The sequence below is a fragment of the Hesperophylax consimilis genome, chromosome 22 (genome assembly GCF_061612785.1).
Source record: "Hesperophylax consimilis isolate HC1 chromosome 22, BYU_Hcon_1.0, whole genome shotgun sequence".
Taxonomy (NCBI): Eukaryota; Metazoa; Arthropoda; class Insecta; order Trichoptera; family Limnephilidae; genus Hesperophylax; species Hesperophylax consimilis.
In genome coordinates, this window is record NC_142857.1 from 13,650,060 (window position 1) to 13,675,661 (window position 25,602).

General features: G+C 32.7%; 1 protein-coding gene across 1 annotated transcript in view; it reads right to left on the bottom strand.

Moving 5' to 3' along the window:
- The window catches only part of sand (potassium two pore domain channel sandman), a 288,898-nt gene that overhangs the window by 200,011 nt on the left and 63,285 nt on the right, over positions 1-25,602 (bottom strand). Inside the window, exon 2 of the mRNA XM_089644964.1 lies at positions 8,982-9,066. The gene's annotated coding sequence lies outside the window, so the exon portion shown is untranslated. The remainder of the gene's footprint in view (positions 1-8,981; positions 9,067-25,602) is intronic.

Sequence of the window (25,602 nt, forward strand, 5' to 3'; positions counted from 1 at the left end):
TAATGTTTTTTTTTGAAATGTGCTTTATAATTCGACAATCAGACTCTAATAAATATACTGGACTTGAAAATGTTGAAAATGAGATTGTAAGTAATGAGATTGGAAGTTACTTACTCGATTGTCCAGGATTCCAGCTTCAACGATCGACCTACCGTGTCCACTAAATATTATTATCACCAGAAATGTCGAGGGTCACCAGTGTGGCAGCGTGTACGTCGGGATCACCAGTATGGCAGTGTAAAGTCGGGATCACCAGTATGGCAGGATAAATGTAATTTACGATGGCTGCCGGTATCGTAAATCTGTGTTCAAGGAATTCTGATGATTGAAAGATAAAGGTCTGCGATCTTTGTTGAATTTATTTGCGAGAATGAATTTACAAGTTGAGTGAACGCAGAGACGGTGGTAGTAGAGAGTGGTGGTTTGGTCGAAAGTTGAAAGTGGAATGGCAGAGATTTGCGTTCCCGTCCGCGCTTGGCTCTCCCGGGGCTTCAGATGGCGGAGTAATTATTTAGTGTTATCATAATATATGTGGGACGAGTTAAAGTAGTCCCCATACTATATTACACAAACTCTGCTGATAAAACTGATGCTTATGCTCATGAGAGGATAATTCAAACGGGCTTTCTCCACAAGTCATCCCCACTATCGGGAAATAACAGTAAAAATCTGGGAAGGTCTGTTGATATTTTTTTATATTAAACTTTAAATTATGAAAATAATTTATGTATTAAAAAACCGAAGTTATATTATTTTGTATAAATTATGCTATCTGCCGTTGTTTTTTCTTTCTTTCTCATTATATAAATAAATTTTAAAATATGTTCTTAAATGCGCCTTTATACTTCCATGTATTATATCCACTTTGTTGTTGTTATATAAATACTTTTTATTGTTCTCTGCACAAAATAATGTTAACTGTAAAAATATGTAAAAGCCCATAGGGCATTGATAATTAATATCATAAAAAAAACATATATTTTTACTGAGCTTGTCTCACTATAGATAGCCTGTGTCGAGACAGGAGAGTTACTAAGCTTGTCTCACCAGAGATATCCTTTGTCCAGACAGAAAAGTTACTGAGCTTGTCATACTAGAGATATCCTGTGTCGAGACACGAAAGTTACTTATCGTGTCTCACTAGAGAACCTGTGTCGAGACAGGAAAGTTACTGAGCTTGTCTCACTAGAGATATCCTGTGTCGAGACAGGAAAGTTACTTATCTTGTCTCACTAGAGAACCTGTGTCGAGACAGGAAAGTTACTGAGCTTGTCTCACTAGAGATATCCTGTGTCGAGACAGGAAAGTTACTGAGCTTTTCTCACTAGAGATATCCTGTGTCGAGTCAGGAAAGTTACTTATCTTGTCTCACTAGAGAACCTGTGTCGAGACAGGAAAGTTACTGAGCTTGTCTCACTAGAGATATCCTGTGTCGAGACAGGAAAGTTAACAAATATTTTAGTTTAGCAATAGGTGCGTATTTCAATGAGCTCAATTTCTAATGATTTATTATTGTATAACCGTAGATGTATACAAAGTAAAGGTTTTAGATTTGGTTTTTTCAATAGTCTATTTTTATCGGGTAGGTTTATGTATATTTTAGTCGCAAATGTTGTATTTGTTTTAAGTATTTGTAAGAGTTCGTTGGTTTTATGCCACGTGTTTCGCGTGTTTTGTGTTTTTTCGTAAAATTCACTTATTTTGGTCTTAAAGAGAAGAGTTAAAAACTTTTCAAATAAATTTGTCGAATATCAAGTAATTGAAAGAAGTTGAATATTTGAGTATAACTTTGATAGTTAATTTTTGAGACTTCGATACAAAATCTATGGCTGATATTGTTGCACCTATATAATATTTAAGGATCGATTGGCAAATTAAAGAGAATAATATACAATTTTTGAAAAATGTATTTGCAAAATTTTTAAGGAAATAGGTACATTTTCTTAGTTTTTCGAATAAGTAAGATAAGAAAGTGATATTATGAAGAACCAAGTGGTTCCCTCAACCTTCATCTTCCGATATCTTTTCTCTCCTCTCTCTCTTTAGCCTCGCAACATACCCCTGTTGGGGATGTCATTGTCCCAACAGGCTCCGTAGAGTTCATACTATTCAACACAAATATGTTATTAGTACGAAATTAAGTTGTGTGGACGATATCTGATAATAATACTTCTTCTAATACGACAATTTCCAGCTATAACTGTTTATTAGATATTGATAACCTGAAAATAAAGATACAATATACCTTAGAGTCGGCTACAATATACCGTAAAGACAGATACGATTTGTTTGTATTCGCCTTGCAAACGAAGCCAAATAGCATCAGCGCCCGACTGTAATGTTCCGCAGGCGTGTGTACGTAGCCGCTATGCTGATTGCATATAACTAGGCGCACATCATTATTCATGCCGGGCATGTTTAGCTGCTGAATAGTGGGTAGTCGTTTTCCTGTTATTCCTACAATGAGGGTAGGCAGGGATGGAAATAATTAACTTATCAAATGTAAAATTGAATACTTGTCGTTATTTTCCAATCGTGCCATTGTAATCGAAATAGAGTAGTAAATGATTGAATTGTGTTTATCGGAAATAAATGGTATTCACAGGGTTCATAATATACTTATCTACACAGAGAAAAATTAGTATAGCTGATTTATTAAAATCCGGTTAAACACGGGACTGCAGGCCTATTTCTTTTAAACGTTTTATATTGAAACTTTTTGATATATTGAAACCTATCAATTAAGTACCGATTTTAACCGGATTACGAATAATTTGTAGAGAATCCTAATAAATTAGCAATATTTTATATCAGTAAGTTATCTCCGTGCAGACCCGCGAAAAATCACGGAGTGTTTTATTATTGCTTTCATGAAAATAAAAAAAAAACAGACCTTTGTAAAATAAGAAATACCTATACATTTTTGTAAAAATGTATAATATTTTTATATAAGGGTGGGTATTTTATAGCTTGTCTGAATTCTTGACAAAATCAGTTAAAATTTTGAAATCGACTCTTATAATTATTCACATTCCAGTTAAAAACGGGACTGCAGGCCTTTAACGCATTAATTGACAGGTTCCCAAATAAACTGTCAGTGTTATGTCGGAACACGGGTTCATAAAAATTCTTTTTTTTTTCGAATTTCATCATTGTGTTGTATCAGGACAAAAACAAGCGTTCCAATATTTCATGAATGACTAAAAATTTATTAGGATACGGCATGCTATCCCGTTTTTAACAGGATTTTAATAAATCGGCAATACTCATTTATCTCCGTGTGCGCTAGTAAAATAATAAAAATAAATCATTTTAAAGACCGGAATCAACTGTCGTAACGCAATCCTGAATTTGTCATTATCGTAATTGGAGTTATCTACGATACCGATCACAAAAATTTCAACTCGATGCTGAAGATTAAGAAATTTGAATATAGAATTTATTTGAGAATTAAATTGAAAGCCTTACCCAGTACCCATCCCTGCCAGTTAATATACGAAGTCAGTAAAGTCAGTACGCCTGCTACAAACTGACTGTCGTAGTAGTGGATGCATTCACAGGAGAGCAGGGTGGCTGGGAGGTACGCGGAGTGTGGTACTAGAAAAGTAGGTACTACGCGAGGACTGCATAGCTTATTCAACTCCTTGCACGGCGGAAACGTGGTCCCATTCACTACGGAACACCGGTCCACTGTGTTATTATGTATACCCACATGTTTTATGCTGATTACAATCAGTTCATCCTTGTGATCATGTGCGAAATTTGGACAAATTTAACGAGCCTGTATTAAAATTTGTTGTTTGGTGTGAAGTCACTAGATACATTTTGGTTTTGTTTTGTGGTCGAGGGATTAGATTTACGACTGCTAATGGAGAGGTCGTGGGTTGAAAATGCATTAAAAATAATGTCACCACTCGAGCGATTTACCATAATAATTGATTTTTTTTTTAATGGGTTACAAATAACCTGACAATAATTTAAAATTTCCTACAACCACCACAGTAAGCGGTAAATGTTGCTTGTGAGGAGGACTTAACCAGCCGAGGAATTAAACCCACTACTCCTGGATGGGACCCAAACGCGATGTCAACTCAGTCACCCACCGGTCACCATTAATAATACAATTCTTCAAAATATTAATATCGAAACATATAAAACTTCTTACTGTGGCATAAAGCCAATGAATTCACCTTGATTTCACCGCTTGTGCCACATTTTTAAGTTCGATAAATATTGCACAATATAGCAAGTGAACGCTGAAAACGTTTTTGAAAACTTTGCACAGTATGCCGAAAAGCTCGCGAGGGCATATATATAGTAACAATTATTTTATAAGCAATAATTATTAGCCTGAAACACTCATCCACATTGAAAAATCTCCTGATAAAAGATACATGACGCCAACGGGACGCGTCATGTATCTTTTATCAGGAGATTTTTCAATGTGGATGAGTGGTTCAGGCTAATAATTATTGCTTATAAAATAATTGTTACCCTTGTGCTATGCATAAAAAATCTTGTCTTAAACATTAGTTTACCAAAAAACTAATAATTCATATATATAGTACTTTTGCGACACGTTTCAGAGTGGAAGATACTCTCAGGATCACAGTGGTGAAAGATCACCATCCAGATTGGAAACGGCTTTAGCCGTGTTTGGTGAACAGATCTGAATAACTAGGGATTTCCCTTAAAGACGGTTGAAGCGGTTGGGACTCTTGTGCGGTATTCAAATATTAAAGAAAAAAAACTATAAAAAATTGTGACGTCCTTTCCTTCAGGGCACATCTTTTGTCGGCTTGGGAATGCTGCGTGGGGAGAATTTTAAGAAATAGATCTCACACGTTTTCAAATATAAAAACCAGATAATCATTCCACATAAGAGCTGATGGGCATAAGAACAGACCGTAAAAAACGATCCGTATTCATACAAAAATAAAACTAACTCTGTATAAATATATAAATGCAACAAAATGTTCTAAAGATTCTATCAAAGTGTTGCACATTTTACGCAGTCTGTCAGATATTAGCGAGCATCAGATTAAAGTTGGCTGCTGTACAACTTGCTACTTTTCCGTAAGTTATATACCTACAAAATACCTAGATTCTGACAGACTAGTGGCTAATTGACCCTGACTTCAATTTAGCCTTTGTGTCTGAGCTGATGCTACACGGAGATTGATATTGCTAACAGATTTTACCATGTAAGTAACATCTCATAGTAATTTATATCTAAATCAATTATCAATTTATCTTTTATCAATCTCAAGGTATTTCAAGACTTACAAAATCAAAATAGCACCCTACGGAACGTTATCTGAAAAGAATTCGCGAAAAAAACATTTAAGTAAACGGTCAAACCAAAGCAGCCGTTTTAACCAGTAACCAAGTCTGCCAACAGCATAAATGCATGCAACCAAGTTGTTTCACGCCCTGTTGCAGAGCGACGAAATCTGAACTCAAGATTTAAACACATTTCAAGTATCCAACTCACGTTCCACCTATACATCGGGTTACACGCTCATATTTAGAAATCTCAGGTAAATGTTTATGGTTTTCTATGAGAGTTAAAACAAATCTCATTAAGCATCAAAACAACTAGGTATACATAAATCAGTGTTTTCCATAATTATCTGGCTAACCGCCCCTTTTTCTAGAAAACGTATTATTCAACCCCACATTTTCTCCAGCGCGTCCCTGGGTACCTCCAACGCCCCTAAAGGGGAGTGAAAATTCCTACTATAAAAATCACTGCACCATAAACCCTTAGATTTACAGACCTTTTCATAAAGCGTTACTTGTCAGTCGGTTACCCACTTTGAGTAACAATCGACTTAACTCGTCAAAAAACGTGAAACCGTGTGAAAGACATTATTTAGACATCAATTTTTATACGTTAAGCAGAGTAAATAGGGAATAAATTAGGGAACCTCAACCATTTAAATTCTATTTATTTAAATGGTAAAACAAAGATGGTTCTGAGGGAAGGATTTAGGGAACTACAAAAAAAAGCGTAATCGTCAAAGTGCATGTTTTTCACGTGTTTAAAAATAACCCACTTCTCAGAAGTTTAATCGATATTAAAAATTTCTGCAAAAGAAAATCGCAATTTTTACTAAAATGATTCGAGATAGCGTTAGTAAAGTTAGAGCAGTTAATCTTGCAAACACTCCGAGATGTATAAAACTCTATAGATATACGATCACAGAAGGAAAAATGTACAACATTTCAAAGGATTACGATGCCATCACTTTTATCCTACTGGGGCAGGGAAATAAGATAACGTGAAGCACATTTCTGCTCTGATAGCGTGTATTTTCAATTTGCATACAATCGGTTATCTGTATGCATACTGAACATTGCACGTTGGTATTGTCGTTTGTTTCGAGAACAACTTTATTGTCAGTCGTAAACTTTTTTTGATAAGGAAGGATTTTGACAACACAAATAGACGAATTACTTTGTGTACGAATATTTGTTGTTCTGCTAATTTATCTAAAGGATTATGTGTATCTGCTACATATTTGTATAAATTTGAAACAAAATTTCTAACTTAGTCAATAGATTGGAGATATGTATATTTTAAATCTAATACTTTAATTTATTTCAAGAGATTTCCGTTAACCCTGAACCTTCATCAGGGTGAACCGAAACCGGTTGGTTTGATATACTGAAAATATATACAATAAAGCGGTATTAAAAACAAAGTTATTTTATTATAATTATTTAAATTATGTGATAAGTGGGGAACAATGTGATTTTTTTGTATTCCGTGTGTCCGAGAAGAACAATTCCTCGTGGTAGTTTTGTGGTTCTAAGGATTATTTTTTTTACAGTTTTGTCGGCATTGCGAGAAGCCAAAAGTTTCAAAAATTTTACTGCGTCGAACAAAAAGATTTTCTGTATATTTAAGATTTATTCAAACCACAATTATGACTTGTTGTGGTCTCTCTTTAAAAATACATGGTTCAATTCACTTCTAACGGGATCATCAGTTCCCATAAAGTTCGGAGTCCTCAGTCGTAAAGGAACTTAATGTGGAGCATTACGGGCACAATAAAACCACGTCAACTAATGCACTTTTTACTAATGCAGCAATGGTCGTTCCAAAGTACCCATTGATCTGTGGTCAGAACTAGGATTTATGGTCCGTTATTCATTCCACCCTTTTACAGAGTGTATTTTATGATGTCTTGACATTCAAAGGATGATAATATAATTTAATATGTGTTTACAAAATAACCAACAAGAATGATATAGATAACAATAAAATCGCCGTTTTTGGATAGATATCTAGGTAATGAGATCCCTGAGACGTTTGTGTGTTAAAACCTTGTATGATCGTGTGAGAAATGTGGAGATCTTCAAAGAATGCAAGGCTGATGTAAGCGTAATGAGTAAGATTAAGAAAGGCACGCTTAGATGGTTTGGACGTGTAGAGCGAATGAACGAAGAAAGTAGTATAATGAGAATATATTACGCAAATTTTAATGGAAGAAGAAGTCGGAGACACCTAGTGAATCATATTTATACTTGAGTCATTTCAAGAGTCAGAATGATAGAAGAGTATGAATCTAAATGAGGAAAGGAAGGTGTGCCAAGACGGAGTTGTTTTACCCGGTCAATCCTCTATATCTACCCCTGCAGAGAAACCGCGTGATGGTTAGTTAAAAAATAACCTCAAGAATGTTTTCTAATTTTCCTTCTTTAGGAATCACTGCACTATAAACCCTTAGATTTGCAGATCTTTTCACAAAGCTTTACTTGTTAGTCGGTTATCCACTAACAATCGACTTTAAGCCGTCAAAAATCGTGACGCGCATGAAAGACAATATTTAAACATCTATTTTTATATGGAATGAGGAAATAATTTTAGATAAAAATGAGAGAACTTCAATAATTTAATTGATTTAAAAGGCAACACTTAGGACGGGTTCTTTCGGACAATCTGAACAATTCATCAAATTTCAACGTTCATTTTCAAGTTCTGTGAAAGATTTTTTCAAGTTCTGTTTTTATTTCAGTTTTGTCAAGCAACTAGCTTACAATGATATAAAAACAGAACTTGAAAAAGCCTTTCACAGAACCCGAAAATGAACGTTGAAATTAGATGAATTGTTCAAATTCTCCGTAACAACCCGTCCTAAGATGGTTGTGAGGTGAATGGGTGGTACCTTAAAAAGCATTATGGGCTAGGTGCGTATTTTTTCACATTTTCTGTACACATTTTTAAAGTTACTTTTTTATGTGAAACCATACAAAAGTCTCAACTTATCCCAATGGTCTGGAGCCACATTGAGACAATGGCACCCCCAATTGGGGTATGTTGTAACGCTGATGGAAGTGGAGAGGGGTAGGAGATGGGGAAAAGCAAGGTGGGGAAGTACCTGGTTATTCAGATCTGGTCACCGGATACCTGGATACCAAATATATTCCACTCTGAGACGTGACGCAAATTTATTAATTCATTTTTTGATTGAGTAATTTGTGAAATAACACAAATTAATCAAATAAAATTTACTTGTGTACAGCGGGATTTAAGCCGGCGGTCTCAGGCTTGCTAGTCAAAAGCCTTATCCCTCTACCACGAAGGTCGTCATCAGCTCTCGTACCTTGTTCCATATCTGCAGTAATTCCATATCCTAAATTCTAGAATGCGCAAAGTGGAGGCAATACACTATGGTATATTGCGCTGGCGATAATATGTGCATCAGAATCAATATTTTACAAATTGAATGTGTTATTTATCTCAGTACTTTGTTACGAATTATTATACCACTCTTTTGTGAGCCGCGAAGCCGAGAAATATATTCAAAATTGACCCATTTGCGGTGGAAATTTATAACCGATGGAGTTTATTCGCGGTGAAATATATGATTATTTTATACGATGCCACAAGTCATGAGAAATCGAGTTGAAAGTGTTCAATAAAAGTTAGTGTCTACCCACCAAAAATATAGTGTATGAAATATTGTACTCACCAATTTTTTTTTTCTGTCGGAAGAGATTTCCGTTCTTCCTCACCGAGCTCGAGTTTTTTGGCTTCTGGGCATTATTTTACTTCACCTGGAAAAAAGATTATATCATTATAAATGGTTGAGTACTGTTATAACTATGACATCCCTGTAAAGCTAAGGAAGTAATTTACTTGGCGTTGGTAAATTATTTGTTTTTTCAATTATAATAATTATTTTCCGTGTAATTTAAAAATAGCAAAATAACATGTTTATATATACATATCAAATAATTTATATTGAAGATAGATAGGTATGCTAGTGTCATCCTGGAAACAAGCCACCATTTTAGTTAAATGAAGCAATATTGTCTAAGGCGCTGTAAATATTTATTTTATATTGCCGACAGGTTTCGGAAAAACCGTGGCAAAATGTATCGGTACTAAATTAATATGTCATGAAAAATATTGTTACAAAATTCTGGGAAAACATATCAGGTGTTCAAGTGGGGGTGGAGGCGTGATTAGGGATTAGTTGAGAATAGGAGAGGCGATTTAACTGGCGGTGTTTGGGATCATATCTAAGATGAGACTGTAAGATTGTATAAACATAAATGTATATTTATATTTTTAAGGCGTTATGTAGTAACTATATATTGCTTAGAGAATTCTAAACCTTTGTACTTTACCTTTCTCCTACCCCTGCTCTACTCCATCCTCCTCACAACGTTTTCTAAATAGGAAATGTTATGTGTGGGATGTGTAGGAAAAAAAACATTGCTCGAAAAAAAGATTTTATGTAAATATTTTGTTTGTGTTTCTAATTTAAAATATATATAACTTGTACCTTCACATGAATGAATATACCACAAAGATAAGCCTCAACAAATATCTACGAAAAACAAGCGCAGAAAATTATGAAATAGCATCAATATGAAATTTATTCGGTTTGTTCAAAAGTACTCTCTCAAAAAAACTCTGACAACACTACACCTGCTGAGATTTTAACAAAATCCTTATTTTAGTACGTTCGGGTAACATGCTGTTGGAAAAAGTGCCGAACCCAGCGATATAAATAATATTAGATGAATAATATAATTTAAACATACATTTTGGCAACATTTCAAACATGATTTTAGTTTATGTTACGAGTAATTACTTTTTTGTGATGATCGAACTTTATGTCTTTTTTATTATTGAAGACAATATTAGCAATTCCTAAACGAAAATTTTAAATTGAAAAATCAGAAAAATATACGGCCACATCTATGACTCAAACCCAGGACTCTTGCCTTGCCGGGGCATCGCTCTACCAACTGAGCTAATGGGACCATATCTCCTTCGGTCATATTTTATTGTATCATACTTCAAATAAGAACTGCCAACATTGTCTTCATTTGCTCACCGCACATTTTTATTCTCTGCTACCTCTATGTATTATCCCAAGATTCAACTCGAACTAAACTAATCTAGATACTCCTAGGTTGTGACCGTATCTTTTGCTGATGTTTCTGTTTCAAATTTTCGTTTAGAAATCGCTGAAATTGTCTTCAATAATTAATATTACGATTTGAGGTTTTACTCGTTAAGTCATTTCAAAAATAAAATATTATATTTTATTGATGGTTGAGTACCACTCGTTTTGTGAACACAATGTTTCGAATAAAAATCACACAACCCGATGATTTAATATATTTTGTTGAACACTTTCTAGAAAAAAGAACATCTGCCTAACTATATAGGAATAACCGGTTAGAAGCTGGGTGGACAAAAGCGTTGGGTTTCCACGGGTAGTAGGGGCTTTTCAAATTTCGTGAGATGAGTTATCTATTCGTAACCCAGATTTTTTTTTTATATTCTTTTAAAACAAAAATTAAAGAAAAAATTTTAGAAGTAAGACATATCACTAGTAACTAAAAGATTTTCCCTAATCTTCTAGTGTCTCTGTTTTTAGCTTCAAAATGTATATTACATCCTGATATTAGTAGGTAAATAAAATTACAACGATGCGAAAAAAATAATATTTGGGTTAATCTATAGGTACGTCTCCGGAAAAAAATAAAGTTTTCAACTGTCACACCAACACCAGTTCTTAACCTTCAAGTGATTTTAATGACTGAATCAAATCAAATCACTTCGGGTGTACTTGATTTCGAATATCCTTTACGAAGGAAGGATCTTCCATTCTACACAAGTATAATATTTTTAAACGCGTCATTTTGGCAAGTCCTTTGTCGATCTAGCTTATTCAATTTCTATAAAATATAAAAACAGTATGTAATTTTTCTACAAGTTGAATATTTTCGTACTGAAAATAATTTATCACACGGCTTTACGCATAACAAAAAACCTATGGGAGTCTCAGTAGATAAATCTCAGACCCAGTGGGAGAGTCTAGTTTTTCACTGAAATTTTGTAATTTTCTACCTACAAGGAATTTTAAAAATGATATAACAAAGTTAATCCTTTTAGTGAAATTTTTTTTTTTCAAATTAACGTTTATGTTTTCTTTTAACTTCCCGAAGCCACTGAAACTATTGCATCTCAATCCCATCATGTATGTATTACATATGGCCTGATAGAATAATAATTGAACATGGCTAAAGCTATTTAAAATAAGTTCACATTCCATGTGGTGGGCTCTCACCAGAACGTTAGGTTCTTGATATTAATGAACGAGAAATAAACAATGTTTTAATCAAACGCGATAATTTTTTTTGCATACAACACTATTTATTCAAAATAATCGAGATATTTTGAATTCAATTATTTCTTCGACAGGATAAAAACGTAAAATGAAATATAAATCTATAATAATATTACAATGAGCGGTGATTAATTACTCCTCATTATAAAAAAAATCTGAACCGTAATTATAGCTATCAGATTCAGACTGGTACAACCATTACGAGTTGTCAGTACCAAAAATGAAAATATTAAAAAACAATTGTATAAAATAAAAATAAATTTATGATATATAATGTGTAGCAGATTCTTCAACCCCTGCTAACCCTATGCAAATCCCAAAAAAATGAATTTGGGAGCCATCTCTGGGCTGGAGCCCAACAATACATGTTAAACCTAGTTGATTCTGAGCCAAGGAGGGCAGTCCGTCTGATTGGTAATCTATTGTTAACAGACCGATTGTTATCTCTACTGCACAAAAGCAATGTGGTCATTCTGAGTCTGTTTGCAGGTATTTTAATGGAGACTGTTCTAAGAATCTAGCAGAATTGATCCCCCGTGCACCGGTGCACGTGGTGAAACTCGACGTAGGTACCCGAGCGGAACACCCGTTCACAGTTGACGTCGGCTTCATGAGAACGGGCCGCTTCTTCGACTCGTTTTTGTGTAAAACGGCTCGGATGTGGAACGAGTTACCTGCATCTGTTTTTTCCCTTCATATGATCCGGGCCTCTGCAAAACCCGCATTGATAAATCCATTTCTACAGCCTCTACTTTAACCCGCTTCACAACGCTGCCCAATCGGGTGGCTACATATCTTCTCTACCTTTACACTGTACTGGCAAGGGCACTCTTGTGAAGTGTCTCAAAAAATGTAGTAACTAAATTGTTTATTGTTTCTTTTTCAATTCAATTTACCAAAAAACGGTTAATTAATGAACAAGTTCTGCTCTGAAATTATTATCAAACAGAGTATCAAGTGTTATCAAACAGAGGCCGAAACACACACTAATTACACAGCAGAGCTTATAAATAAACTGTTTTTTTTTGTATATCGAATAATAATATTTTTTAATATATAAAGAAAAGAAAAAATAACTAAGATATCTAAAAACCAAAAATTAAATAACAACATAAAATATCAGTATCAATACTTGCAGGTATTGGTGTGAAAATATATTTATTTTTAAATAACACTTTTCCTAATTTCAAAAATTATCCATAATTGTACACCCACTGTATTTTTAAGAAAAAATGTAACACTTTATTTACATCAAAAGAATGATTAGTTTCCAAAATGTAGTTGGAAAATTCAGAAAAATTTTTGTTGTGAATATTGTAATATTGTCTTTTCTTATATTTTTTTGTAATATTTCATTACACGTTTATCCTGGCGAAGTAACGATTGATTCCGAAACACGTTGATTATTTTGATTAAATTGTGGCGCATACAAAGTCATTTATATTCATTCAATTAAAATGACGCCATAAAGTAAATTTACGATTATTAAGACATGATCTAATTACCTCAATAGTTAGGTAGGTAATATGAGGGTGTACAATTGTACAAACTAATTCATTTCGCCGCCGGGATTACAAATCCCTTATCTCTATCTATGTTATAATACAGAAAGAAGCAAAGAAATTTTTCGGCCATATCGAAAAATTCTCTCGAAATTCGTGTTCTGGTTATATTTGCAAGTAAAATCAAATTGTTACGCATGCGTGATTTTAATAATTTACATTTTTAACTAAATTTTCTCGAAAATCAATGCAACCCGATTGTATTTTAACATATTAACTGTTACGATGTATGCTTGTGTAATCCTTTCCTTGACTTTAATATTTGCTTATTTGCTCCGCGAACGATACACAAAATAAATAATTCCTGGAATTAAAAAAAAAAATTATTTTAGTATTTAACACTTGTTTTTTAAAAAAAATATTATTTAAAAATTATCGTCTAATTATAACATAATTTCTTCTCAATTGAAAATTTACTTTGTGGCATCATTTAATGAATGATAACAGAGTTATAATTCGTATGTGTAATATGCAACAGTAAAATATTACTTTTAATAAATAAAATAAAATTTGTTCAAAGCATCTTGTAATCTTGAGGAACTACTTTAATCATTGAAGTCTCTCACGATTCTGATCACAACGGAATCTGATTATTATTAGTCGTCATTACAGGAAATAATTGCGGAATTTCACATGAAAGTAATGTAAAAATACAGTTGTGTTAACTATTTGTTGTACATTGTAATAATGGTGTAGATAGTACATGGTATTGATTTACTATACAAGATGTTAAGGGTGTTAAGGATGTACTTACTTACTTTAACCCATGATTCCTGACATTATCTAAAGACTTTTGTTATGTTTTTTTTTTTTGTTTAACAAAAACATATACACTTAGTAGGAATAGGACAGCTAGGTTCATTGTGAGAGGTTGGTCAGTTACTCGGTCAAGTGTCGAAGTTTTTTTTTTTAAATTAAAAAAATTAACTGGAGGCCAAAATTTTTTATTCATTTTTACTCCAAATAATCCCAGAAATTAGTGGATAAAGTCAGTCAAGTACGTCCCTTAACACCCTGTTTAATTAGTGAAGTTAACACGTTAGATACAAATATGTGAAATAATGTAGAAAACAACTAATTTAAAATGAGTACCGTGATAAAAATAATAATTTGAACAAGCAATCCGCCTGAAAGATTTAATTTGAAATTAATTATTGTAAAATGAAATGTTAAATAAAAATAGAGCAACATAGAAAAAATATAAATTCACTACGGAATTATGAAATTGAACATTTCGGAAAGGTATTTATGAAAATTTTATTTTATCTCTAATACGGAATATCTAAATCTGTCGACATCATGGAACGGTTTTTACTTCCATGACAGTGATCAATAATATTCGGATGATTTGAATTTTCACGTAGCACCATTTTTAAGAAAAATAATCTTAAGGGCGTTGTCTTTGGTGTTATCGGCGCCTTGGCAATTTTGCGCCCGGGGCGGACTTCTGCAATTTCGTCCGCAGAGGGCGCAGAGGCGAATGATTAGTTGTGTGTTGTTCACTTATAAATCCAACAAAATATTGACACTCTGTAGAAAAATTACTCCCTGACATTTTGCACGAGTTGCAAATTCTATAAATTAAAAAATGCAACCACGTAAAAGTTTTTTACTGTAATATATATTTTTTCATAAATAGACGTATGTAATTTTTTGAATTGGTTTGGATTTAATCTTCCTCCCCCAGGAACTGGTTCTTATCTGCAGTAAACTTTTAAAATGTATTTTAAACTTAAAAACCAAAAATTGATACAGTCAAACTGAGGATTGAATCTATCTCTCCATGGACTGACTAAAATGAGTGAACCGCGCTATCACTTACTGATATCTTACTTGCTACCAAATCTTAATTGGCTGTACCAAGATCTATTTCATATAAAAATGTTGTAAAGTTTTATAATGTCATCTTATTTCAGAAAAAAAGCGTGTGTTTTTTCATTCATCCATTTTTCATTCCATCAAAAAAACAAACTTGGAATTAAAAAAGATGTTTATTAAAAAAAAGTGAATACCGGACAAAAGTTCCAACTGCACTATGGCGTCCCCTGTACGGATTTTTGTGAGGCCGAATGCTGAAAGGAAGGGACTGATGTGGATATAGAAGTGCATGGTTATTCAGAACTGGTCACCAAACACAGTTAAAGCCATTTCAAGCAACGTGTCGATTTTGAATGGATTTTTTACCAGGGCAGTTCTGAAAGAATCTACCGCTCTGGAATGTGCCGCATATGTACTACAAACAAATTATATATTTTAAAATAATAATTTTTGGAATAACATAAATACTATTTACTAGCCAAGAGTCGTAGCCATACAACCATAGAGGTCATCTGGAATATTGTTCGAATGGAAAATTTTCTCAGTTTCGCTCTTGTGAAAACCAATATTTTTTTGAATCGAAACGTTAGTGGTTGTTTTACGCGCGCAACGTAATCGATATGTTATCTTATCGGAACTTATATATTTGTGCCTATCAATTATATTGCGATAGTAAATTAATATTATAAAGTGAATCGAAAATTGGGACGGAAAATTTGAAATGGAATGCTCAAGAAAAAAAAGATGTAACAAATAATACCAAACACTTTTTTGCAGTTAGAAAGTAATTGCTATATTTAAATTAACTAATTTCAGTACAGAAGTAATGTTCGGAATTAATATCAAAACTTGTGCTTTCGCAGTGTTAAAAAAATCTTGAAACTAGGCATTTAACAGACAATTGCAAAAAGTTTCCAAAAAACATTTTATTCTTGTTCTAGTTTCTCGAAAATATCATTCGCTTAGAATTTCGCAAAATAAACTCTGAAAGTACTTGTGTATAAGAAATGTTATGTGTTTGAATTCAAAAGAAGTAACCACTTTGTTGAATAATAATATCTCTTTATTATTATATTCTAAATTTATTCCTTTAATATTGCTTTTCAATTCGTTTTTGGCTACAAACTTGAAGAAAGTAAAAATGAAAAAGTCATTCGTGTGAAATATTTGGTACAAAGTGAGCAGCGGAAGTATTGAGGAAAAATTCCCTCTCTTATTTACCGATGTGTGACGCGCGTATTTACGAATATTTTTCATCCATACGAAATCAGATGTAAACGTTGCCATGTAGGGAATCGCGAATTATTCGCCAAAATTGGTAACACGATATTATTTAGAAATATAATATCACGTTTTTCATATTGTAGGCTTTTCAAATTAGAAAAAAGGCAAGAATGAAGTTGATAATACCAAGATATTAAAAAATATATATTGTAACTAATTTTGAGAGATATGAAAAGACATAAAATATGAGACACATTTTGCACACACGCGCCTATACCCGGGATATGTTCTTAGATAAGATTCATAATCAAAAAAATTTTCTGTGTTTCAACAACGTCAATTTTAATCTCATCAGAATTTCATGCGGTTTCTTTACGTTTCTTTTCTTTTTTAAACGAATTATTTGGTATTTTTATAAATATGTTAGGATTTTTTATATGAACATTTTTGGTTATTTGTTGTGTATGTTCTTTGTTCTTGTGCACGACATGGAAACCGGACACAAAACCATGCATTATAACGAATGATAAATGCCTTTGAAATTTGAATAGCGTATCCTCAAAAACCCTAGAACTATATATCTCAATGGGATAGATTGTGGAATTGTGTTCGGGTCTACACCATGTTGGGTAAAGATTACGTTGATGAAAGTCAACCCCCCGATGGGAGAGGGTACCAGAGAGAGAAGTATGCCTGTTTCACAACAATACTATTTCTGGGAATATTCATCTTATGATTTAAAAAATCTTTTCCTTTCATGTTTAAAAGTTATTTTCTAGAAGATCTCTTTTGAATTTCTGAAGTCAACGAAAATCGAACCGTGTGTTTCAGACGCATGATAACTTTTATGGTTATTATTTCCAAATTTACACCGGTATTACAATTTTTATTCACTTTCAATATATCCCGACGCAGTTATAACGTATGAACTTATAACCCTTTCATAGTTTCTTTTCATAACTCTGAAGCCAGCAAGCTAAGGTATACGCTGATAGCTTCATTATGACTTATTTTTCTTTCTCATAAACGATGCATATTCTAGGACGAGAGGCTCGAACAGGTAGAGGCAGGCAGGACCATAATATAAACCTGGAAGCACAATAAATTAACTTGCTCAACACTACAAACCTACCACAATTTGGAAGAATATATCCCAATTTCATAAACACTCAAAAAACAACAAAATAGTTGTATCATGAACTATTACACAACTGGAGCACTTTTCTAGTAGTACAAATTTTGTCTCATTTTATCAGACGCTTGGTAATTGTTGTGTATATACCAAGGATATATACAATAGCAGAAACAAATTTCACTATAAATCTCAATCAAATATTCATCCCAATGATGTGCTAAAAGTGAATAAAATGAATTATATATTGATCAGTTTTTATTTCAATAACAGTAAGCATCTTTGTAAGGCTGTCATCACAACCAACACATAACACCTAGAAAGAAAACGCAAGAACCGTGCAGCCTCTATCAGACCAAGTCGAAAGCTATCTTCGTAACTGTCCCTGGTCTGATAGCAGAGCTACATTTCTTTTCCTCTAAAGAAAGACAAATATTCCCAAGTTAAAAATAGCATAAAAAAATCTTACAACGATCATAATATAATCATACTATAATCATATATTCTGTATAAAAATGAACCTTTTAGAAACAATAAATTACTCAGACAAACGTCAATACTCCCACCTCCGAAATATAATAATAAAAAATAATGTAGCAATAATTCATCTATAACTTTAAATATCTTGGACTTATTTTTTAAATTCATTACCACAAAGTATTCGAAATGAAAATAACTACAAAGATTTTAAACTTAACGTTAAAAAACACACTGAAAATTTAAACTGAATACTTTGGCATATTGCATAAAAAAGTAAATGACATATTCCCCATATACATAAGCCTAATTTTATTATTGTGGTATATATCTTATGTATAAAATTAAGTTAAGTAATTACTTTATTTCTTTGACATTATTTTTTGTGAATAAATATATTTTTTCAAATAATTACAAGCGAAAAATTCATTCGTCCAATGAAGAAGGACTTATCTAGCGAAGGAATTGAACCCACGAAGCCTGGGTGGAAACACGAAGCATTTGTGCATGCTTTGACCGATAGGATAATTCTATATTATTTAATTATTTATTAGATCAATTCTAATGTCAACAACATCGTCAAATTTGTCCATTCATCCAAGAGTGCTTTTTGAAAATTATAGATGGCATCACTTATGTTTATAGTTAGCTCGTGGACCGTTTGCACACAGATATTAGCAGCTTCTCGCAGCGGAAACATACTGCAAACCTCAAGGAAATTTTGTTTTGAAAAGTGAAACCTCATTTGGTTTTCAAAAGTGGTAATTTATCCTTGAATGTATTTTTTTATGTTGAGCTATTCTACCCTAGATCCACGACTGAATCTGAATTTGTGATATTCCGCTTAAGAAATTTGTCGGTAGATTTGCTACATTAATTGAATTAATTTAATATTTATATTTTCTAAAAGACATAAAAGATCATTTTATCTTTTTTATGTGAATAAGTACAGGTGGATGACAATTTACACACAATAGTTAGGGTTGCCAGATGGTCCAGATAAGAAAAATGAACATTTTTTATCAAAGGGTCCCTTTGATTATTTTGGTACAATTTGTCGAAAATGAAAGGGTCCTTTGATAGTCATAAACCCCTTTGATTTTGGCAAAAACAAAGAGAGAAAATTACCGAAAATTTCTAATGGTAAACACAATGAAACACCTAGTAAACATTAAAACATATATTTATTATTGCTATTTCTAAGTATAAAATAACTTTTTATCATATTTTCCCCTAGATGGTACTGCTTTAAATAATCGTTTATTGTCTGAAAGTGTATCTTTAAATGCAGTGCAACTGACATTTAAATTGAGGAAAACACATAATTCGCTTTTTACGGTATTCACACATACACAAAAAACCGTACTGTCCGGTCCAAAACCATCTGGCAACCCTAACTATAGTCATAAAGAATTTGCTTTTAAATATAATAATTAAAATAACGTTAACTTCCGAGTCATCTTTGCAGAAATATATTGTAATATGAACTAAATTAATTATTATTTTGATTTTGAAAGTGACAGAAAATAATCAAAATAAAATCGGGCTAACATTTTCAACCGAATATTTTTTGTTTGTCCTGGAAGCTGTGACCTCTATTATTGATAAATGCCGAAATTCTTTACACGAATTTTAAAAAATGTAGCTCGTCTTTTTTTGTCAACTGTGTTATTTATGAGTATAGTTTGTCAATATCAAACACTTTTTGGGTTTCGAACATCAATAATAAAAAAATCGTTTTATTTTGTTTGTGAGTAAATAATATCGAAAACGGATCTAGAAAACGAATGGACTTCTCTAACACACCAAATCATTATAAGAGACAGTTTTTTGTAAAAATCTTGGAAATTCATGAATTTTAAATTACGTTTTGTGTAATTCATCATATTATTTACATTTCAACAGTGACGTTTACTGGTACAAAATTGTAAGTTACACGTAAATAAATAGTTATTCCTGAATATTCATTTAGACTTTTCAAAAAAGTCAATTGGTATGCCATATAAATAAAAATCGGAAATGTTTATCCGAGACACTACCTAGGCAGCAAAACAATTTCATCATTAACTTGTTTCCACTTAAAAAGGTAGATGCCAAAAACATGGGAAAAAAATAGTTGCAAGATGACATTCTTAATTTATAATATGTCCCATTGGAGGAGTGGTTTAAGACGCCTATCTCCGTAAGACAAGAGATCCTGGGTTCGATTCCTAGTTGTGATCGTTACCTTTTTTTATTTTTTTTGTGTCCTGTTCTGTTTCATTTTTCTTATCTTTCTTCTTCAATGATAAATAACATACTTATTATTTATAAAACTAGTGTTGTATGATAGGGCTTGTTGTCTTTTAACTTTTGAACTTTTTGTTTTGTTATTCTGTATTATATAATGTTTAAATGTGTCCAGTAGAAACATTTAAACATTTTTCGCTTCAAGGCCTTCTTTTTACTAAAAATTTTTTTTGGCTATATAATGGATTTTGTGGTCTAAGCGCAATTATATGGTCTAAGTTAAACTCTGGTTAAGTTGTGTACAAACTTTTATCTTACAAAAAGCCCGAAGATGTCCATCTAGTAAATTTTTATTATAATGATGGCTTTGTGAGACGGACTTCAGCAATTCAACATTCACTGTTTACAATAACTATGATCATTGGTTTACTTTTTTTTAATATGTTCTTGACTATAAATTGTAAAAACGCAATTTTATCGATAGTTAACCTACCTACTTGAGCTTGGGAATAATGACACTGACCTGATTATTCATTTATTTAACGATTTCGTTCATCCTTGAGGCCACCACCATCACTTGAGTTTTAATATTTAAATATACATTAGACGGAGGATATTGTAAAATTTGAATTCAAATCAATATTACCTACTCAAAATAGATTCATACTGTTTGAAATATTTTTTTGATTCCCACTATTGTCGGTTTGCTGAAGACATTTTTATTTGTAATTGAATTATTACAGGGACCTATTGAGTATTTTATGGATGCCCCGTGACTCATGTGTGACAATTGATTTAACCTCTTTGGAGTTAATATATTCAGGTATAATTGTTTTTATTTTTTTATTTTACTTTTATTTGTTATTTTCTGCCGTTTTTATCGGGATATAAGACTTGATTTTCTATATGTATCAAACATTGCAAATTTCCAAATAAATTCAGATATACTCGTATGATGAAAACATGGCTAATAAGTAGAAATTCTTCATACTAGTCATCACTATAAGTCATCAAATTTTAGATTATGTGCGCCAGTAATAATAATCTTAATGTTGTACAATTAGTAACAATATTATTTATGTTTTTATTTAGAAATAATATTATATATTCTCGTACATATTTACATCCTAATTGAACATGTACATCCTGTTGACAAAATGCCTAATTGTAGTTTAAAGGAATACCCTAAAGATCAATAAATAATAAAAAAATATTTTTAATCTTGAATATCAATTACGCATTTAAAAATGAAGATTTTGACCTTATCCCAAGCAAGCAATCTCCCCATGAATACCATGCGTTTCAATGGCTTTATCAGAACTCCATCATCGGTGAAATCACCCCCAGAATATTCTAAGCACCTACGTAACTGTCAATGGCCACATTTACAAGGCTTCAAATTTCAATCATTCCACTCACAAAACGTGGGCAGTGGGCAACACAAGCAGCCTCCATTATATGAAAATCCGAACGTTACGCCGACACGAGGCAGCTATATTTTTCCAATCAAGTAAATGTATTGCTACATCATTTATATTTCAACTCCAGTCTGCTCATTCGATATTCAGACTTCAAAGAACTGAGCAATCTCGAGGCAATCTCCAGTCCATTGTACGGATTCTCTGGATGATATAGCTTTGTTTAAAAACACTTATGGAAATGCAAAGTATGATTTTCCAAAAAAGTATACGATTAAATTTTCGAATGGCAGTAGCTACTTAATGGTTATGCTTAAAACATTATGGGAAGGTGGATGAAATTAAATGATTTAAATTTGTATTAATAAGCTAATACTTCAATTATATTCACTAGCAATGACAAATCACGTGCTTTTGGTCTTAAAATTTGATAACCCAGAATTAATAGATGTATTAATTAAATTCAGAGAATATAACAGCTTTGTTAGTATCACCGCGCCCAACATTGATATGCAGTTGACATATATTTCACATAAGAACGGGTCGTTTTTACGGTTTTTAAAACTGGGATGTGGAACGATTTGGCGGATTCTGTGTTTCCTCCCTCCTATAACATAGATATCTTCATCGCCTATGGTCACTTCTTCCTCTCCCCAAATATACGCTCCACACAGCATCCCCAAAGACGATGTATGCCCTTAAGGAAATTAATTGCTTCCTGTGTGGTGTTTGGGGTTTAATTATAAATCTGGAGAAGTATCAGTATGTAGGTTTGTGTTAAGTTGCAATTTTAATCATTTTTATCACCACCAGCGCAGAGTAACGAGTCGCGATTTCGCTAGATATTTACGAATTGAATATTACATGGTTTGAGCGAAGCAATTGCCACCTGGCATGAAAACCCAATACTGTGCGAAATGAATTAATTAATTTTGCGTTAATACAATAATAAAGAAAAACGGGAAATGTTTTTGCTTAATTAATAATTGCGTGAATGCATCTCAGTGCATTAATTAAAAATTCCTAAAACGGGAATTCCTCCTAGTTGGGCAGTCAAAGTATTTTTTATCTACATGTGTCATTGTATCATCACCTTTACTAAATAAATAAATAAAAATAAAAATAAAATAAAAATAATTAAATATTCCGTTCCAATAGCAAAAGCAGCCGGAGAACAAAAAACTATTCTCAGGGTTTCTAACTATTTTTTGTAATTTCTATAATAATGATTTCTATAAAAATTATTCGTCGCATAAATTAACTGTTCGGTAGATTCTATGCATGTAATCGTAGATTAATTAATTAAGTAATTTTCTTTACTGTAATGACCATTGATAGTAGAAATAAGGGAGATGAGCCATGAACCGTTATTAGCATGAAACCGCGCATGCAATCTATCCAGAATCCGCCTTTTTTTCTAACATTCATTGGCTGCCGCTTTGATAGTACGTGCAGTTTGGTCGTAGATCAGCGACAGGCAGCACGCTTCATTTCAATATTATCTTCCTTTATTCATAGTAGGTATATTATAAAACATGAATGCGTTTTTACTTAGAAGGGCAAATCACAGCATGATGAAAGGTGACAAATTTTTCATCCTAATGTATCGTCCACAAAAACGAATAATTTACTCGCTACGCTACTGATTTAATTATCCCAATAATAAATCTCAACGTCTTACCATAATTTAGGCGCAGAATCTATTTTATCTTAAAAACTACTACTTATGCCTGTATTTACAATGCAAATAATATATCGATGACACTGAATAAATAAATCGATAGAAGTGTGTTATAGGTGTGTCTCTGCGCCTGAATATAACTAAATTTATCATGAACATTTTCAAAAACTAAAATGTTTTCTTGGGTAGATAATAAAATTCATTTACCTGTCTATGGCCTAGGGTCAAAGAATCATATATAAAAGTGCGCCATCAGTTTATTTTTCGGTTTATATAAAACGATAGAAACCTTTATAGTGTTTTTATTTTGTTAACCACTCAATCGATATTTGGCATATTATGTATGGCAAGTTTGCAAAAACGTTTTGAGCGATCGCTTGCAATAATTGCCAAATTTATAGAACATAAAAATATGGGATAAACGGTGAAGTCTAGGTGAATTCATTGGCTTTAAACCACAGTTGGCAGTTTATATGTTTCCATGTTAATATTAATTAACCCATCACTCGAGTGGTTAATCTATTAACAAACTGTGATTAAAAAATATATTTCAAAGTAAAAAGTGCCCTTTGAAAAACTACTGAACACTAGATATGATTTGAGATTTTCACAGCCAAAATATTAAGGTGATTTATTTTTGGGGTACCTGCACATAGTGTCCATCACCAGGGCAGGTATGTAATACATCTTACGTCTCATGCGCGTGCACTGTTAACACTATTTTATCGAAACTTTTTTAGTTTTTAAAAATACTCTTGCTTTTTAATGTAAGTTGTCATGCAAGCAATATTTATTTACAGCAAAAATGAATTGAAATTCGGCAGGCTTCGAAAATTCGGAAGTTTCCTTCAGTCCACTGAGAGATTTTGAAGTCGGGAAATCATTTGTATTTTACTGAGTTTAGAAGGAGAGCAACAATAATTATAAGTGCAGAAATTGAAAAGAATTTCGTCATTGAACAAAGCTATCAAAAAATCACATAGAAATCTGTTACCTCTATGGACCAAGATGTGTCCTGAATGTTATCCACGAGTGCTGTGGTGCCGATCACTCTGAAATCTACTTTTTTGATTTTTGCATGATGAATTAGGTAAACAAGTAGTAGTTGTTTCATCAATATTCCAAACAATAAAACTGCGTATTTTTTTCCCTTATATCTAAAAATATGTCGGTACTTGATGAATTCCTAGTGATTGCCATCTACCTTCGAGTAATGGTGCTCAAACCAACATTTTTAGTTAATGAATTCCTAGTGATTACCATCGATCTTGTGGTAACGGCGCTCAAACCAAAACATGTACTTGATGAATTCCTAGAAATTACCATCTACCTTCGGGTAATGGCTCTCAAACCAAAATATTTACTTGATGAATTCCTACTGATTACCATCAACCTTCGGGTAATGGCGCTCAAACCTAAATATGTACTTGATGAACTTCAAGTGATTACCATCTACCAGAATTTTAATTTTAATCGTCTTTAATTTTACGATGATTCTGATAGAACACCTAGGGGTTTTTTACTTAAATCATTACATAGGTCGAGGGCTGACGAGTGCCGGTTTAATTTGTTTGTTGTTGTTATTATCTTTAAGGATTAAATTAATGATGTTCTGTTTCATATGAAGTATTTTAGGAAATTTCAAACAATAAACTAATAATATCTTTAAATGGTTCCCAGAGTTAACACAATACAATAACAATTTACAAATATTTAACGATTACTGTATGGTATGGTATTCTTTGTTTGGGGAACTACAATAATTTTCTCTTCAATTCCCACGTTACGAAAAAAATTATATATTTTGTTAATCGATTTGAAATAGTTACTTTTTCTAACAAAAATTGAAAAATTATCCGAATTAATTGGTAAAGAATTTATTTAAGCGGGCTTCCGAAACGCTAGGCTCATCGTGAGCTTATTATCCTAAATCTCGTTATAATTTGTTAATTTATCCGTTGAACAATACGTTTTTTAGGCTGTCACGTACGAGAACATATATTTAACAGATTTTAAAATATGTTTCAAATCTCACTATTTTACATCGCATTACTACAGGGTTTTCCAATAAGAGGTGTTATTTGGATATTCAATCGTAAAAGTTCAATGGTTTTGTTGTTTGTGTGGCACGTAGCGCCGTCTCGTTGAGAGTAAACGTTGACCAGATCAATACCATCCAATTCCGGCTGTAAAAAATCATTAATCATCTCTCGATAGTGCAATCCATTCACCGTAACTGTTGCTCCAGCCTCATTTTCGAAAAAGTAAGGTCCAATGACTTCACCGGACCATAAACCGCACCAAAAAGTCATACGTTCTGAGGATTCTGAGGATAGAGAGGCTTATCAACAATAAATTTTGGGTTTTCCGAGCCCCAGATGCGACGATTTTGCTTGATGAC